The 12574-nt window shown below is 41.3% G+C and overlaps 1 long non-coding RNA gene across 1 annotated transcript in view; it reads right to left on the bottom strand.

Moving 5' to 3' along the window:
* LOC120401584 overlaps positions 1–12574 on the bottom strand; it is a 58163-nt gene that overhangs the window by 35412 nt on the left and 10177 nt on the right. Inside the window, exons 2-3 of the long non-coding RNA XR_005596569.1 lie at positions 11552–11692; positions 413–582 (exon numbers count right to left, since the gene is read on the bottom strand). This is a non-coding gene — a long non-coding RNA (uncharacterized LOC120401584). The remainder of the gene's footprint in view (positions 1–412; positions 583–11551; positions 11693–12574) is intronic.

The raw sequence follows: 12574 nt of genomic DNA, 5'->3' as shown, positions 1-12574 counted from the left end.
TTTCCCTACAAATCTCAGAGTATCCTTAAAAAGGCTAAGACTTCTGCCGAGGAACACTGCCTCTATGCTACTTGCTGGTCCATCAGCCCCCTGTAATTTCCTTCAGGATGAAGAAGAGACAGGATTTGAGTGCACTAAATACAGGGGATCTTTACTAAAGCTGTTGGGAATGCAGAGACAGTAGTTCTCCAGCTTCCTGACTAGGGAATCATCTTGTTCTACACAATAATCACACAGGATCTGTTTAAATCCTAGACCAGATTAGGCATGGACTAGATTAATCAATCCTATAAACAATAAATGTGTGATTAAATTAAATTCTATCTACCCTTACCTAGGAATAAAAACATATATACTGATAGAAATTTTTTACAAAATGTTTTAGTGGTATAATAAACCATAATGTCAATACCTCTGTCTCTGTGGAGTCAGTGATCTCTCATGATGAAGGTCTATACTCTATAGTAAGCCCTTTGGGGTCACCATCTTGTTGATGCCATAGTTTCTAGCACTGCTTGGCAACAGATGTCACCATCCTCCTCTTACTTGGCCAAAGGCTGCATCTGACCTCTGCTCTGAGGACTTTAATATGCAATACATTGTTAGTTAGATAATGTCAACTCCTCTAGGCAGTCATGAGTTAAGACTTTGACATGGGTGACTATATAAAGAAGTTTGAATGGTGTCATTAATTTTCCTTCTAGTACAGAATCACCACTGTCAACACAAAGTGGCAATGTTCAATATTTCCGATTAATAGTCTGTTGTATTTTAAGCTTATATAAATGATCAGTGTTATAAAGTGCTGTACTGTATCCTGAGGATGGAATATTTGGCAATTTGAAGCCATTTATTACTATGTTGAGCATAACCAACATGCTGAGTCCAGACATGCTTTGGACTTCGCATCTTGAGTCTAAATAGATGTGGGTTTCCACAAAGTAATAAGTGAGAAAAGACTAGCTCTCTGTTCTATAATACCATGAAATCATATTGACTTCAATGGGATTGTACTGGAATGATATTAAACAGCAGGGCCTGATTGTCTTCTCACACCTGTGAAAGCACTGACATCAGTGAAATTACTCTGGATTTACACCACTGAAAAAGAGGAATCAGGCCCTAGTGTCTAGTGAAACAGACAGAGTATGTAAAGTACAGAAAGCAAAATCAGAGCATAGGAAGACATGAGACTGAGAACCTAACAGTTTTAAAGTAGCAGTCTTGATATAAAATAAAACTTTAATTAGTTGTATCCAATGACCAAGCTCCTGGAGCTTGTCTTGGCAAACTTCATGCACTTGCCTAGCAGGATGGAAAAACATGATTCCTCTGTGGATTAAACTAATGTTGCACTGCAGGGTGCTGATGTTTTGCTCATAAGAAACACTGTACCGTGCCCTTTTTTCAAGCAAGGCATCATGCTAACACAAGCTGATTATGCTGAATTATGCATGCTCCTTTCTGATGCAAGCTACCATCTCCTAGCAATTCTGTAGACCCCATCTAATTGCAAAGGGGACACACACAGACAAGAGTCTGACAAACTGTTTTTTATCTACTTGATCACTCCATGCCTCAATGAAACTGTTTTATACAGAGATATAACTATCACAGAGACAAAGTGGGTGAGCTAATATCTTTTATGGGACCAACTTCTGTTGGTGAAAGAGAAGCTCTTAAACTACATAGAGCTCTTCTTCACCTGCCAACATGGCTACAACAACACAGCAAACACGCATGGATACCATGGCAGTTTCACTTACAGATTTGTTTGGAGGGTCATAGCCTAAGGAGCCTTCCATTTTTGTCCTGCTTTTGTACTTTTAACCTCTCGCCCTCACAGCCACCATCCTTACAGCTAAGAAAGGCTGGACTCCTTTCAGAAGCTGTCAAGGCTAGACTCAATCTCAGTCAGCCAGAGGGGTTTCCATCAAGTGACACTATTAGGTTGACCATATTTCCTAAAGTAAAAATGAGAGGGCCAGGGCTCACCCAAATGACACACCAATTCCCTCCCTTCCATGCGCAGTGCTCGCCACAGCTGCCTCCAGGGCGGTCCTTACCCATACGCAAAGTACGCAGCTGTGTATGGCACCAAATTTCCTGGTGCCTTTGCAGCTGCGTGCTGCTCCAGTTCCTGCTCTGGCTCTTCCCCAGGGCCCCCGGCTCTTCCCTGCCCCGCCCCACCTTTTCCCTGCCCCCACCCTGCCCCCACTCTCCTGAGGGCCTGCACTCACTGGTAAGTAGAGCAACCCAGCCCCAGCCTGCTCCGCTCCTCTAGCTCCCAGCTGCACTGCCAGTGAGTGCTGCGGGGGCAGTTCCTCCCTCTCCCCAAGCCTGGGAGCCAGGGGAGCAGAGCAGGCTGGGGCTGGGTCACTCCACTTCCAGCCCCCCATCCCGCGGAGGCCTGGGGCAGGGCCCCACACAGCCCCCCTGGGGAGGTCTGGGGCCAGCCCCCCCCCACTCCCCACTGCAGAGGCCTGGGGGGGGGGGCTGCGTAGGGCACCAAAATAGTTAGGGACGGCCCTGGCTGCCTCCCAACCTGCCGCCCAGAGCTGGGGATGAGTGCCCGAGCCCCGTGCTGCCCACAGCTGAGGCTGAGCACTAGGAATGTAAAATGTTAACCTGTTAACCAGTAAGCATTAGTCTTACTGGTTAACCTGCCTTAACTATTAACCCCCAACCCCAGCAGCCCTGTATAAGCCTGAAGTTTAGAACTGAAAACAAATACTTAATAGAGTGCATAGTTATCATGTGGCAGAGAGTTCCACAGGTTATCACTGAGTCCAAGACATTAGTAGGATTAAAAAAGAATTAGACATTTATGACCTGGCCTGTGAGCTTGGGCAAATCACTGCATCTTTCTATAACTCACTTTCTAAATGGGGATAATGATACTTACCCTCCTCTGTAAAGTGTTTTGAAATCTAAACATAGAAAGCACAATATATGACTTACACATTATTCTCAACTCAAGCACGGGAGTGTATTCTAAGGGTAACAGGAAAGGAAGCTACAGGAAGTCTCCAGTCCTAGCCAGGGAAATAGGAACATGTGGTCTTTCTTCTCTTACCACATTCCTTGAATGTTGGGACAGGAATGTTTCAGACCTTCACTATCACCAGATGACTCACTTTGTCCAGCACAACTGCCACTCAACTATCAGGTAAGGAAACAGAACTGACTTCTCCTTCAATTGGCCCCTTAGTTTGTTCCAGTATCAGGCAGAAAACTTGATTTACTAATGTGCTGTCTTGAGTTTCAATGATCAGCACACATTATTGTGCAAAGCTTAAAAACAGTAACTTAGCTTTGGAAAGTCACAAAGTGCAACAAACCTACCCCTTTACTCAGGTGAGGTTTGTCATGTTCTTCTGTACCTGGTATGGACTGGCTATAGAGCACCAGATGTGGTCATCATAAGATCCTTTAATGCTCTGCCAGGCATGGCTGAGGTTCATTTAAATAAGTTATTTTACACACAGTGATATATAGTGGCTGAACAATATGATACAGCTTATTACATCTCCCCCTTAAAGTTCTACATTCCTACCATTAACAATATTTACACTATCACACTATCTTTGAAGCTAAGTACAGATCAGTCTGTTATGGGTCTCTGAATTGTACTGGTTTTCTAATTACATGACTCAAATGCACAACAACTTGGTTATTTGGCTGTCCATTAGTTGCAATTAGGGTGACCGGATGTCCCGATTTTATAGGAACAGTCACGATATTTGGGGCTTTTTCTTATAGCACCCATTACCCTCCACCCCCGTCCCGATTTTTCACACTTGCTATCTGGTCACCCTAGTTGCAACAACTGGCTATGGTTGGTTTGGAATCCCCAAATTGCCATCTTCTTGTTCTGCATCTGACATCTCTAAAGAGTTTGATATATTGATTGTTCTGAGGAAGAAACTGTAGATGTTGATGGTTTCTGTTGAACTTTCCACTGTTATTCTCAATCACAAATGATCTGGGTGCTGAATTCTTTTTTACAGGAGCTGGAGTTGTCCATCCTTTTTCTCCATCCAATTTGATATGAACAGAGTCACCAGGTTCTAAACCTGGAAGTTCTCTGAGTAATGTTTGTTGTAAAAGTGTTCTTGAGCTCTTTTAGCTGTTTCGTCCAATTTGGCTATCTCTTCGTGTATGGCCACTTTGGAAATACGCTCTTTTCCAAAGTAGGAACAGTAGTTCTGAATTCTTCCCATAAGGAGTTGTGTTGGACTATATCCAGTAGCTGCTATTGGTGTTGATCTGTAACTCAGAAGAGTAAGGACTGGATCTTCCTGCTGTAGAATTTTCTTGGTTGTCTAAACAGCTCTCTCAGCCGGCTTGTGGATGATGTGGGCTTATTGTTTGGATGACTTAAATTCTGCTGCAGTGAACTGTGGTTCATTGCTCATCACTAGTTGTTCTGAAATACTGAAGTGAGCAAAAGTGCACTTCAGTTTCTCAATTATACTGAAACATTATGTCTTTCAAGTACATTATTTCTATATACCTGGAAAAACACTTCACAACAACCAGGTAATGATGTCTTCTGAATTCACATAAATCTGCAACTAGTCTCTTCCAAGATCCATATGATAGAAGTGTTGTTATTAAAGGTTCTTTGTGTTATGTAGGTCTGTTAGTTCTGCAATTTCCACATGCAGATACTTTATTCTTTATGTCTTTACTGGCCACCACACTGACTGGTTGGCTCATTCGCAGTATTTAGTTAATCTGTGATGTCCTTCATGGATGAGGTTTATGATTTCTCCTTTAATTTTGTCTGGAATTATGATGCAATTGCCTTTAATCATGAGTCTATTTGGCTCGCTAAATTGTCCACGCACTGCAAAAAAGTCTCTTGTCCCTTCCTTAGTGACCTTTAGATACTTGGGCCAGACGTTCCAATGTAACTTAGAACTTCCTGAGGTTGCATGTCTCTTGAGGTTGCTTTTTGTAGTTGGAGTAGTCTCTTTTTGGACACTGGTCTGAACATGTCCACGGCATCCACAGTGCCGTTATGTCATCTTTGACCACACAGGTTGTTGAATGCAATGCTGGGCTCTGTGACAGAATGTCTGCTACTACCCAATTTTTCCGAAGAACATATATTTAGCAATTGGGTTTAATCACATTAACCTTATCAATAGCTATTGGCCACTGAGTGGTGCTGGATGCAGGTCTTTTCTGTCGATGAGGGTTAAAAGTGGTTTATGGTCTATCAGTGTAAATAAATCCAGTCCACACAGATATCTGTAACAGTTCTCACATGCTAATACACTTGCCAGGCACTCCTTTTCAATCTGTGCATATTATTTTTCTGCTTCTGTAAGCATGAGAGAACAAAATGCAACTGGCCTCCACTCAGAGCCATATTGTTGCAACAATACACCACCTAGGCTTGCATTCACACTGACAGTTATGAGTTTGTTCACACCATAGGACTTGAAAACTGGAGCTGTTGAGATCATTTCTTTTAGCTTTTGAAAGCAGTTTCTTGAGTTGGCCCCCATAATGAATATGTGTTAAACAGTTAATTCAGTGGTTTTGTTACTGTAAAAAGGTCTTGTAGGTATCAACCAAGATAATTTACCATTCCCAGTATATGTCTCAGTTCTGGGTCATTAGTTGGTGCATTCAATCCTCAAATTGCTTCTACATTCCCAGGGCTAGGACTGATTCCCTCTTTATTGTCTGTCCCAAAAACTCAATTTGGGGTAGGCAGAAAACACATTTTTCCTTGTTTAGCTTCAGTCCAGACTGATTAGGCTTAGGACTTTGTTGAAGGTTTTGTTGTGTTCTTCCATGAAAGAACACATTTGTGTTCTTTAACAATTCTGTCATCTTTCTTTGGAAAATTTCAGGTGCACTGACAATCCCAAAAGATCATCTTTGAAAGTAAAGTCTCCCAAAGGGCGTGATAAATGTTGGCAGTTTAGCACTTTGTTTTGGCTACAGGAATTTGGCAGAATCTGCTTGAGGGATCTAGCTTGGAGAATACTGTAACTCCTTTCACTTTGGGCAGGAAGTCATCCAGTTTTGGAAGGATATATTTTTCTCTCACAACTGTTTCATTAAGTCTCTTAAGAGACACACACATTAATATTTTCCCATTTTTCTTTGTAATTTGTACCTTTGGGGCACACCATGCTGTTGGCTCAGATTTTCTCAATTATGACAATCTGTTCTATTCTCTTCAACTCAATTTTCATGTTATGGAATAAGGGCATATGAATTCTGGGAGGTGTGTATACACTATATAGATCAGCATTTGTACCTAATCTCCTTACAAAAGTCCAATATCACCAAATGTTCCAAGTTTCTCACTAGGCCCATGATGACTGCCACACAGTGGCTGAGAAGGCTGTTGGTCTGTGGTCCTTTGATCACAAAGACAAAAGCTATGCATTCAGAGTGTAAGCTGTTTCCATGGTGAACTGGCCCATGCAATTCAGAATACCTCCAGGAATAATCAGAGCTGTGTCAAGTGACCTCAGCTCTGGGAGGGGTTGAAAGTGATTGTAAAGTCCCTTCTGAGATGACTGTGATGTCTGTTGGGATATCCTATGTCTTCAGACATGACCAACGGACACACACAGGAACACACGGAGACTGGAATCTTCGGTTACGGCTTGGTTTATTGTAGCAGAAGCTCAACTACACCCTGCAGAAGCATAGCTGTACCACCTGTTCACCTCCCCCGCATCCTGAGGAGTGAGCACTAAGATCCTTTTGCGTTTCCCCTTTATTGTAATCATCAGCCCTCCCCCTGCCCAGGTGGACATTTCTGTTCTCGGCCTCGGCCCAATAATTGCCCTTTAATTTCCCTGCCAAGTTCCCTGTCCCTGTTTATGTTTACCCTCGCTCATGACCGCTGTTGCCACATAAGGGGTTGTTATTGAGCATTTGGCTGTCTCTGTCAGTGAACACCTGCAAGGTTGTGGTTTTGGGGTTTTCCGTGTGTGACTCTGCTGCCACCTACCAGGCAGACTCGACGTAACTCCCCACAATGTTAGCTCCTGAGTCAATTTTAAAATAATATTCAATTTTACTCTCCAGGCAGGCTCTAAACCATCACAAGTGATAGATCTCAGAAACAATGGCTCTTGATGGTCAGTAATATGAATCAACTCCCGGACTGCTTTAGTGAGCCAAACAACTGCAAAATGTCCACATTTCATGCATCTGGATGGACATGCACCATCTCTTGGGATATGACTTTTTCCTACAACTTGTGCATGTAGGCTGGAATTTGTCCCTATTAGCCTGGGATTTATCTCTCCTTGCTTCAGGGGTTTCAGTTTGCTCCTGCCTTTTGTTCTGTTGTTTGACTAATTCTGTCAGTTATAGCTGCTGTGAAGGATTTTTATCTGTTAACCCAATAACCGGCCTGTCTCTGATATTTTCATATTTTGCCTTCTCAAAAATCAGTTTTCAGTCAATGTATGCAGAACTCTTATAAAACATTCAACATTTTCCCCTGGTTCTTGAATTCTCTGGTGAAAACATGTTCTTTCATAAACAATATTTCTCTGAGGTATAAAGTATGTATCAAATATAATCCCAGAACCATTTCAAAGTCTTGTTTGTGACTGTCTTCAATAAAGTGAAAGGATTTAAAGATATGCTCTGCCTGTTTCCCCATAGCATAAATTAGAGAAGATGCCTACATATTTCCAGTTTCGTTGTGGAGTTTGTTTGCAATTCAAAAGCATGCAAAATACTGTTTCCATTTTGACCATTGGGAAGTCAAGGCTGAAGTTGTCTGGGGCACTGAGGAGTCGCATGTTGATGAGATCTTGTAACCTTTGTTGCTGTTCCTTTTGTCTGCAACCCTTCTTGCTGTTTTCCTTCTGTTTCTGTTGTTAGTTTACTCCTGATACCATGTTATGTTCATCTATACCAGATACAGAGTGGCTACAGAGCTTGATTATACATACTGGATGTGTTCATCATAAGATTCTTTAATGCTTTGCCAGGTACAGCCAAGGTTCATTTAAATAAGGTATTTTACACATAGTGTCATCTAATAGCTGAACAGTGTAATAAAGTATGACCAGAGTCCCAGGGAGCCTCAGTGAGGTTACTCAATTAGGATGAACTGCAAAGAATGGAGGCAGACAATCCCCAAAGCTAGTGGTTATTCTAATACTTAGATTTACCAAGCCAGCACAAAACAGCTTCTATAATACCTTACTGGTTACCCAGAAGCCAACAACACAGTTCCCTTAAAGTAACCCAGCCTTCCGCCTCCACCCAGACATCCAAGTCAAATATGATGAGGATTACTGAAAATCTTATTTGTCATATAAAAAAGTTCTACCAATTCCAAAGGATCGGAATAGTACCTCCCAGGTTAATGAATATTCCAGATCTGACCCAAATACATGCTTACAGCCAATTCTTATTAACTAAAATAAAATATTTTTAAAAAGAAAAGAGAGCATTGGTTAAAAGATCAATATACATATAGACATGAGTACAGTTCTGAGATCAGATTGATAGTAGAGATGGTGAGCTTTGTAGTTGCAAAGAGTTCTTTCAGAATTAGTCAATAGGTTATAGTCCAATGTCCAATGATCCAGATAGGACTGGAGATCTCAGTCTTGGGACTTAAAAGCTTTCCCTGCATGAAGCATCAAACAGATCTGAGATAAAAAGGATCAGGACTCAAGACATCTTTATATCTTTGACAGCTTGGAGTCCTTAGGCGAACAATAGGCAATCATCGAGACTTTGAAGTAGACCTATTTCCTAAGCATCACCAGTAATTAGCTACATGTATTAACATAAGGCAGTTGCTTGTTTTCCACCATTCACAGGTGATTTGCTATACATTTCAAAGAGAGATGAATACAACGATATTGTATGTTTACAGTTCATTTAAATGTTAATTCCTTTTCACCTCTGAATTAACAGAATACAGCATAGACAGGGACAGCTCAATTACATTGTTAACCTCTAACAATATATATGTAAACACACAAAAACACAAACATTATCTACCAATATGTCCTTAAACATTGAATCTGGGTCAATCAGCCTGCAAGCTATCAACCCTTTCTGGCCATGCATCACATAAAGTTTAGCATTTTATTTCAAGGTTAGGATCACAGCCAGTCCTCACAGGTCATCTGATCCTACCACAAGTATAACAGGGCAGCTAAGATACAGGGCTCTTCTTTTGATCCACCCTGTTAACAGGCATGGGAATCTTGACTAAAGCTGCTCGGTAACTCTGAGCATTCCTTGTGGCAGATGCAATTTAACTCCAACAGGATATAATGGTGTGAGTCTCTCATCAGGATTACTAGGAATAGGTAGACTTGGAGATAAAGTTAGGGATGAGTTTTATGATCTCTTGTTAATGCCCAACAAATCCAAACTCTAGGAAGGGGGTAAATTTGACCTTAGATTTTTATAGGCCACACACATAGGCTTTCCTACTGTTTTCTATACACCGTGTAGAGACTCCACACATAAGGTCTATTGTGACTTTATTATATATTCATTCACTACAACTTGCCATCATACAGGTTCTGCCCTTGGTTACCTACATTTCCCCTATGCCAGTATACTTGAAACTAGTCCTAGGAAGAGGCTGTGCTGAGTGGGCATGGTCTGTAAACATAGCACTGTCCCTTATGACTTACGCAGCTGCCACCAAATCTTCCACATCTGACACCGATTAATTGGGACTATCTGAAGCACAGTAGTGCAGTTTAAATACTGAAGATTGAGTCTGGCCTAATGAGACTTAAATGCCTGTAGTAGGGCTGAAGAGAGAAATTCACTAGAGGCTCAGGTGAGCCATCTGTAGGCTGGGGTTTTATTGCCAAGGTTTTGGTTTAAACCCAAACTGACACCAGTTTGGCAAAAATCTCTAGCTATATTTCTTCCATACAGTGTCAAAAGTAGAAAGCTCAAAAATATAGAAAGTAGTAAAGTAGTTTCTGGTTTTCCCCAGAGCTCTCTGTCTTGGTTTTGGCCAGCACAACCTTTGTATTTGTCTCTCTCCTGAAAGGAACACACCCTTCTCTGAAGAGACTGAGGCTAAAGTCAGGCCTACACTTGGAAGGCTTTGTTGGTATAGCTATGCAGGTATACTATACTGGCAAAGCACTCCTAGTGTGGACACAGCTTATAGAGGAAAAACTGCGTTTTTGCTCGCACAGCTTATTCTATCCTCACACAGTGATATAAGTTAGTACATTAGGAGCTTTTGTCAGCACAGCTATGTCCATCGTGAATTACACTTCATCACACCCTTGACCGACATAGCTATGTCTACCAAAGTTTGTAATATTGACCTGGCCTAAATAGGCTGAGATCCACCTAATTTACCTCTGGCTGGAAATAGACTCTGCATGGCCTCTCCAACCAGGCTGGACATTAACTCCTGAAATTCCTGGCTATTGTCTGACCCAACAGAGCCTCTTCATAGGGCCAGAAGCTTCAGAGTCCTTACTGGGGGCACCCAAAATCTGTCTCTTCTGTCACTGTGCTTTGAAGGGGTACTGTAAAGTGTAATTCATGTTTGCCAAGTAGTGATTCTGGGGTGAAAAAACATCACACAACCATCGTTAATAGGAAAGAGGTTTAGAATTCAGGACAGAAATGTAGATTTGAGGGGCAACAAAAACAAACACATAAGCTTTAGCAATCCCCACTAAATCCAGGACTCTGTTTTTCCCCAACCCCATCCTCCTTGATCCTTAAAACAAATTCCATTACTTTCTTAAGTACCAATAAGACATGACAGGCAATGTATTTCTGGGGATTATTGCACTTCTTGTATAGTTGAAAGCCTTTGGCTTTGTTTTACAGTTTACCAAATGCATGCAATAATCCCCCCACAATGCATTGCCTGTCATGTTTTATTGCTTAATTAAGTGAACAGGGTGAGCTCATTAGCACTAAAATTAAAATCCATTACCCGTTGCCTGTTCAACTTTAGCAATAAATCTTTTAGTATATTATTTTGATTTCAGTATCCCAATTCTCTGCTTTTCAGATGTTAACTCTTAAGGTTGTAGGTCAACAACATATTACAGGATATATGACAGAACATATAACTTAGTGCTACTCCACAGCCCATAGTCACTACACAGAGCCCACCAGTGTTGTATCTGAAAAAAATATCTATGCCCTTACTTATATGCATAAAAGAGCCATGACACCATACTGGTGATTTCTGATCCATCAAGGCCTGACAGCATCTTGGTGACTGGTATGTCTCTAGGCCAATCAGAAATATGAGACCTGGTTTCAGCATTTGATATTGCTAACACCACACTTTATGGTAACCTAAAGCTGCAATTTGGACTAGGAAACTCATTGCTCAAGAATGAGGAATGATCATGTGCAAGGAAAAAAACCAACAAAACCCCAAACCTTTAAAAAATGTTCATGGATGAATTATTGACAAGATACATATAACTAAAATAAGTATGAACAGTGTCAAGAGCTGTTGAGACTCCTAGATGAGAAAATCTTAGCACAGATCCTAACAACTTTGACACAAAGCTTCCCTCCTTTAGCTCACCTGTTGGGGCTGCTCTCTAAAGCTATGAAGTACCCAGATGTTGTCTGCAGTGGTGATTATATCACACCTACTGCAAGATCATTTGAAGGGCAGAGGACTCTGCTAACAAGCTGGAGGTCTTGGCTGGTGAGTACAGTGGCTCTAGGGAAGAGAGAAAATGTTCAATGTCTGAGTGCAGTTTATATACCGGTATATTATTTAAAACCAAAAGATTTCTATTTAAAATTCAGCATAAGGGATAACACAACAGCATGAAAAGGCAGAAGTTCTAATTAATTAGCCATCATTACTTTGTTAGCTAGATGATAGCGTTATCTGCATCTTATTTTTGTTTAAGTACTATACACTCCTGTTACCAGGGACCAAGGCATGGGGGCAAAAGGGGCAGCTGCCCCGGGGCCCAGCGATTTAAAAGGGCCCGGGGCATCCGGCCGCTGTTGCTACTGCAATCGTCCACCCGAGCACCTGCCCCTTCTGCCTGAGTCCCTGTCCTTTCTGGGGGCCCGGAGCCAGGCCCCTGTACAGGTAAGACCTTTAAGTTACTTTCACCCCTGACCAAGCCCTGAGTGGGGCCGAAGCCCAGAGCTCTGAAACCCCAACCAGGGCTGAATCCCAAAGGTCCAGCCTATATTTGAAAATACAGAAAATCTCCAAAAATATTTCAATAAATGGTACTCAATTATTTAACAGTGCAATTAAAACTGCGATTAATCATAATTAATTTTTTAAATCTTGTGATTAATTTTTTTAATTGCTTGACAGCACTACTTTGAACAAATGAGTTCAAATCTTGTGGCAGTTATATTTATGGTAAAATGTATATAAACTTATTTTAGAGTCATTAAATTCTTACCAGTCTTCTCAAGCATAATAAAACAAAAATCTGATCTAAAATGTTTCATATGTAAATAGAAAAAATCCAAGTTAGAAAAATAACAGTTCAGTCATAAAGATGGTAGCTACAAAAAAGCCATGTGAAAAAGGTTAGCTACTTAATTGGTCAAGTCAGACAATTCAGAACTG

Source organism: Mauremys reevesii, linkage group 3 (assembly GCF_016161935.1).
Source record: "Mauremys reevesii isolate NIE-2019 linkage group 3, ASM1616193v1, whole genome shotgun sequence".
NCBI classification, from domain to species: Eukaryota; Metazoa; Chordata; order Testudines; family Geoemydidae; genus Mauremys; species Mauremys reevesii.
Note: the sequence above shows the minus strand (reverse complement) of the source record. Positions and strands in the feature narration are given on the sequence as shown.